Raw genomic sequence first — 6,430 nt, 5'->3', positions numbered from 1 at the left:
CAAATAAAACCTGTAGCTCCGATGAGCAGGTGTGTTTGAAGCGAGGCTTGTGATTCTGAACTGCATAGAGGTTTGTCATTTCTGACATTTGATCAAAAAGAGTTACTGGTATATACTTTTCAAAATACGAAATTGGCGTGAGCAGTTCATATCTAAATTGTTATTATTGCTGTATGGCTCAATCAAAATGGAAAGAGGTTTGTGGCGCCATACAATGTCACTCTTTTTCGTGTTTACATTACTGACAGGGGCACTTACACTTATCCGTTCCCGTGATTCTTCTTCGTCACTATCAGAATTTTGCATTGCTTCGTTGGTTCTCACTTTATCAGCACCTACTCGTAAAGGTGGTATGGCCAGATAATTCTTTAAAATCGATTGTTGCTTTCATTATACAATTTGTCCCGTACGCAACGAATCGATACGTTTCGACTTGACTTTATATTTTATGGCCACCAGAGATTTTGTGGAGGCCATCATCCTTGAATGGCTCACAACTAAAATGGTGACACGTGATGTGATCTCGTTTCATAACGGTCACTTTCTTCACAAAAAACAATGGACTTTTCTTAACTGCAAATAAAATTAATAAGTCTTTTTACAATTTATTTACGTCTAATACATGAGTGACGAATAATGTTCTTCGATCGTGGAGTTTTAATTAGAGGTTAAACATGCCCGGTAACATTGTTTTTATTTATTTTTATTCGTATAAAATTAATATTTAATAATAATGAGCATTATTAGGAATTTTATGCGCATACAGCAGGTAAGATATATTAAAATAAGTAAGTAAAGTTCAGACGAAAATATATTACTACTGTATTTTCTTAACTTAACCGATTCCTAACCTACCTTGCCCTTTTTTAGTACCCGATACTGAGTACCCAAATTTTTTAATAATCGGTGGTATCGAGGAATCGGAGAATCGAATCGACCCATCCCTAATATATATATATATATATATATATATATATATATATATATATATATATATATATATATATATATATATATATATATATATATATATATATATAGAAACACACACATATACATATATACATATACATACAACAGTGGCGTCTCGTCAGGGCAAGCAAGGCAAGCAGTGCTTGCCCAGGCAGTTTCCAGACAATATATTTTTTAAATAAATTTTTTATTCAGAATAGTATTTTACTTTGGCTCGTGCAGTTAGGTGTATGTATTTTTAATATTATCTTCTTGGGACCCAATACTGTGCGCTGTGCGCTATAAAAAAAGAACTCGTTGATACACAAAACATGCTGTTTTAGAAGCGTTGCTAGGTTTAGAAGCGCTGGTAGGACCGCTTTCAGCAGGAACCAGGAAGGCTGCCGCAGTAGTTTCCTTTCGGAAGGGGGTTGGCATGGTACAAAGGTTCGAGGAGGGGATTGGCTGTAAAAACACGTGGTAGAAGCTACGAAGGTAGCGCTTTCTTGTCGAACTGAAGCGAACATGGCCGAAGCAGACGGTGGAATTCTTCCGCCGACTGCTTCGGCTATGTCCGCTACAGTTCTGCAGGGCAGGTGGCGAGGTGGCGTTTCAGTCAGCGGTCGTCTCTCGGGGCGCGCGCATCTCTCTCGCGGGCTGTTGGCTGGGAGTTCCCTGCGCCCTATTGGGTAACCGAAGGCTGGCAGTGTAGCTGCCTGGGGGCGACCTAGCAGCGCCAACTGCTACCGACCGCGTCCCGCGGGTGGCGGATACGGGATCCCAGCTCGAGAGTTGCAATCTCTCTGGGGTGACTGTGAATAACCACGTACCAGTTAACAGAGTTTATGATCACGTATGAAGATAGTTTCTTTTGTGTTCGTACAAAAAATACCAACATTTAATTTTTACTATTCTAGTACATTTTTATGAGCTTCTTCTCTTTATTTTAAGTACTTACTTTGCCATGTGTTGTCTGTTTATATATTTTGTACCAGATATCGATGATACTACACTCCCACTTAGTATATAAATAATGTAGAGTAGGTATTTTATTATCAGAATAATGTATGCAAAACATTATTATTTTTCAAAAATAGTTTATAATTTAAAAAAAAAAATGTCAATTTTTCTACCTGTGGAATAGTCAATGTTCAGTTAAGAAAACGACTTAAATAGCACCAATTTGTACCTTGAAATCCATATTTTCCCGGGGGAGGGCCTCCGGACCCCCCCCCCCCCCTCCCCACCGTGTTTTTGGGTGAACGGAGTTGTTGCTTTCCCTCATGTTAACCTCACGCCTCGCCACTGACATACAAGTCCTTGTCAGAAATTGTAACGGGAGAGGAAAATTAATGATGGTACTATTTACCTAATATAGCGCATTACATTCGCTATAAAAATCTACCTTTCGCCCATGCCGAACGAACTACCTGCTGCAAAGATGGCAGGCTAGGGTCTCGAGGATTAATATAAGCTACCTGTTGATGCCAAAGGAAAATTCAAAGTTGGTGTTCCTCTGTCCATGCTTCTTTGAAAATGAAAATTAATTAAAAATAATAAAAATAATTCTAGTAAAAGAAAAAAACAAACAAATTAAACACAGAGAGAGAGGAAAAAAAAAACAATAGTTTAGGTTTGCGATTTAAAGTGATAAAAAGTATTTAAATACTAATTGAACTCTTATGAGGGTACTGATTGCTTCGTTGTTAATATCACACGGGTGTTTTTTACTTGTATGGGAAAATTAAGAATGATAAGGCATCTAGTGCGTGGCAACAATGTTAATAGGCAATAGGAAATAAACTTCTAGCGCCTGCGGCATTGTCAACACACACTTCGTAAGTGTACTGCATGTTGTATCTAACCCCCTCCAACTCATTTTATTCTAAATTGGACTTTTAGTAAGGATCCCTAATGTTATTGATAATACAATATAGCATATATATAGCCTTTCTGGATAAATGTACTATCCAACACTGAAAGAATTTTTCAAATCGGACCAGTGGTTCCTGAGATTAGCGCGTTCAAACAAACAAACAAACTCTTCAGCTTTATAATAATAATAGTATAGATATCCATTCCTTCAGTGGACTCTAAGAATGAAATAATGGAATAATATTTTTATAATTTATAGTTTTCTATATTGACACAATTTAGTATTTGTCTACCAATTCATACCTAAATTCTTAAATTACTGCATTATGTGACCACCTTTGTTAGAAATCAAAGAAAATTTAGACTTTTCTACAAAGAATGTACATTAAATGAACAAAGGATTCTCAGGCATCAAACTAAACAATCAAATCCAACCAGATATGAGAGGTGAAAGTTAAGAGCTTTGAATTGAAAATTGCAAAAATATGGAAACGTTTGTAAACATATGCATATGCATGAAAAAGTGCACAGTGTGTGCAAAAAGGACAAAAATAAGCAAAAGTATGATCAATTATGCTACAATCACACAATAGAATGAAAAATATATTAAAAAATGACAAAGTATGTAAAAGTATGCACAATATGTAAAAGTATTAAAATTGTGTGAAAGTATAAAAGTACTTTTAAGTATGCGATAGTTGCAAAAAAAAAATGTAAAATGTAAGCATATATATGCTAAAGCACGTAAAAGTAAGCAAAATAATTTTTAAGTATATACAAGTATGGGAAATTAAGCATTAGAATACAAAAGTAAGTAAAAATTTGCATAAAAGACAGAAAGAATGTGAAAATGTGCAAAATTATGTCAATTTATGCAAAAGAGCAGCAAAGAGTGAAAACGTATGTAAAAATTTTAAGTATGAAAAAGTATGCAGGTGGTCAGAGATATGTACAACGGTGAGCAAAAGTGCATGAAAGTATGAAGAAGGAAAAAAGGAAAAGTATGGAAAACTATACGAAAGTTTGATAAAGCAAGAAAAATTAAAACGTATGGATTATTATGTGAACATATATGAAAGAATAATAAAATATGTAAAAAAATAAAAAAATAATTTAAAAGTTTCAAACCTTTCAAAAGTAAACAACATTTAACAAAAATGTGCAAATTGTATAAAAGTTAGTGTGTTAAAATAAGTGTGATGTAGTGTGCAGTGTGCAATGTGTGGTAGTTCATTTGAACAGTAAAAAATGAGACTAAAACCTGCAAAAAAAACTTTGTTTTCTTACTTTTTAATTTATTTGTTACAGGAGCATATAAAAATAAGACAAATAAATAAACTTCATGGCTTTGCAGGTTTTGTTTCTTAATTTTCTATTATAAATCTGAATTTACGCCTTTTTCACTCCCTTAGGAGTAAAATTTCATGATTATATGTTGACTATTTGTTAATGCAGGGTATCAGCTAGCCGTGTTTTGTATTTTATTCAAATCCTTTCCATTCTAAAGACAGGGTTGAGGAACAAACACACAAACAGCCGAACTTTCACATTATTATATTTGTAGGATAACTGCACAATTGTTCATAATTTTCTACATTTTCTCATTGCATGTATAAAAATTGTACTCCACGTGTAATAACCCAACCTTGCACGAGACCTTTCTCTATTTAAATAAGAGGACAGTAACATTTTTTCTTTCAAGCAGTGACGACATCCAAAAACACACTACCCAAATCAGTTAAAACAAACCCGTTTCAAAAACAATTTACAAGGTAAACTAAGCTGTGCTTGTTTCCAACAGCAGCAGCACACTCGTATCTTGCTGAGCCAGTGCTGCAGGCACTGTACTTTGTACCTCAGATTACCATCAACACATCAAACTAGGTCGACAAAAAACTTACCGTCAATCAAGATCTGTCCATGCCCAATTAGCGATTTTGCTAGATTATTGAACGTCAAAACAAATTTAATGGTAAATTAAGAAAAAATTAATACACAGTTCAATGGTATTAAAACATGCTGTAATGAGCTGTTCAAAAACAAGGGTTGGGGGGGGGGGAGGGGGGGGGGGGGGAGAGAGAGAGAGAGAGAGAGTGTGTGTGGAGTCCACAAGCGACAGAGGTGAAACTTCTTGCTGCTTATTAGATATATACGTATAGAGAAAAAATATTAGTTTTTTTAATTGAACAAGAGATAATAATTGAGAATACTAACAAGGCTGGTATGATTTCAAATTCAAAAATGCTTTTATCCACACACTGTACTCTCGCATCTGTTCATCGACACTTTATGGCACCTCTTTTGCCTTTGATAACAAACACCTCTTATCTGCTTCTGCATTTTTATTATTTCTAGGCTTGATGTTAAATCATAGTCTCCAGTAAATAAAATGGAACAAAAAAATTTAACACACTCACAAGTCTTTAAGAAGAAAAAAAACTGCTGGCCCAGTTTAACATTACCATTGGCTGAGGCAGGACGTGCCAGCATCCAGGGGACTTCACCCTTTCCTCACTGAGCAGTAATTCTGTTTTACATATTTAAATAATCTATATCACTTTCTTTTCATCCTCAGGGCTTACTTGGCTGGCTGCTTATTAATTATTTTTTAACACATTCATGGGACTTTGAAACCAAGTACTACATGGATTCTTTGTGTGACCTAGGGCCTTTTCCAGTTAACGTAAATGTGGACGAGGGCGTGAAGTATTTGTTCAAGTAAATAAAAATGTGCAAGATAAATTGTGTTTCTTACTGACAATGTGCCGACAGGCATGTGGTATGCCTCAAGATGCCACATCAACTGCCATGTGCGTGGCTAATGTTTAGCTAATTGAGGAGGGTCCTGATCTCACTCCCAGTGGGCGACGTCACGCCGGGTCCGTGTGCCCTTTCGTACGGTGGTGCCAAAACCTGATCCTCCGAGTGTGTGGCCTGCCCAGTAATACCCTCATAGGAAAATCCTTAAGAAAATTTCCTTCCTAATTAGTTTCAAAAATTTGCTTGGATCTTTAAATACATACATTTTTATTCTTTAAATAAAATAATTTCACTGTTACTAAGTGTAAACTACCAAGTACCTTCAGAAACTTGTTATCAGGGGTTTACTGAAATTTTTTACATTGTGTTGAACGCTAAACAAATACCATTGCCGTTATGTGCACACAGGTATAAAAATTCACGTTGATGAAAAAGAACATTAATTGAATATAACACGCTACTTTAAATGTGGTCGTAATTTACTGGCATCGTTACTTGAAAGCCACACACATCGAACCAACGTTACTTTGAGGAGTGGTTGTAATGGTAAATATAGGCTCAGTAGTGTTAAGGGTGGCACTGACTGCAATCTCACACAATCTTTCACCTCTACGCGCTGGGCACCCAACTGGTGTACATTAAACGCGCATACCCTGATAGGTCTTTCAGCAGTGAACCTACACTATTATGGTGAAATATTATAATAAAGACACAGGCTCTCTGGATGTAGCTAGGTACATCACAATATTCTTTGCCAATTTTTTCATACTGAGAACTGCCAGTAAAAACATTTATTTTAGCCTTTACTGCTCTCCTAAACATACATGCTTAACATGAAACCATG

The sequence above is a fragment of the Bacillus rossius genome, chromosome 8 (genome assembly GCF_032445375.1).
Source record: "Bacillus rossius redtenbacheri isolate Brsri chromosome 8, Brsri_v3, whole genome shotgun sequence".
Taxonomy (NCBI): domain Eukaryota; kingdom Metazoa; phylum Arthropoda; class Insecta; order Phasmatodea; family Bacillidae; genus Bacillus; species Bacillus rossius.
Note: the sequence above shows the minus strand (reverse complement) of the source record.